Source organism: Garra rufa, chromosome 6 (genome assembly GCF_049309525.1).
Source record: "Garra rufa chromosome 6, GarRuf1.0, whole genome shotgun sequence".
NCBI classification, from domain to species: Eukaryota; Metazoa; Chordata; class Actinopteri; order Cypriniformes; family Cyprinidae; genus Garra; species Garra rufa.
The window spans coordinates 49,809,384-49,809,942 of NC_133366.1; positions in this window are offsets into that span (position 1 = coordinate 49,809,384).

A 559-nucleotide genomic window follows, 5' to 3' on the forward strand; every position below is an offset into this window, starting at 1 on the left:
ACACCAGTGACCCCTCTGGCCTTCTGCTGCCATCCTCGTTATACCGGCGAGGAGCATGATGCCATTGTGTCAGTCTGTGTCAGTGGTGCAAAAGAAGGGTCTCGGGGGCCTGGTTGAGTCTGGAGACTCAATATCTGCGAGTGTGGCGAGGCTAAGACATGTGAAACTGACAAAGATTACGCTTGAAGATGTAGAATGATTGGGGAAGTTGTCAGAAAAGCTGTATTTCAATAACTCAGGAGGTCCTAATAGACAAGTATTTTTTTCTCTAGCTGTGGTTTTGGATGTTGGTTTCGGGCCAAAAGTAAGATTTGTATTGGGGCAAGTTGTCACACGTGTTCTATATAGATATTAATTAATATTTCTGATTTGAGGATTTTATGTTGTATATTTTACATTTTTGCTATCTACTTTATAATATACAGTATAATATGATATATGTTCATAATTGTTTAAAATAGACTATAATAAGCTGATTTTATTGCGAAAACATATTTATTATTATTATGTCATTTTATTTATTTTATTTTATATTACTAACATTTTTGTGCTTCATAAT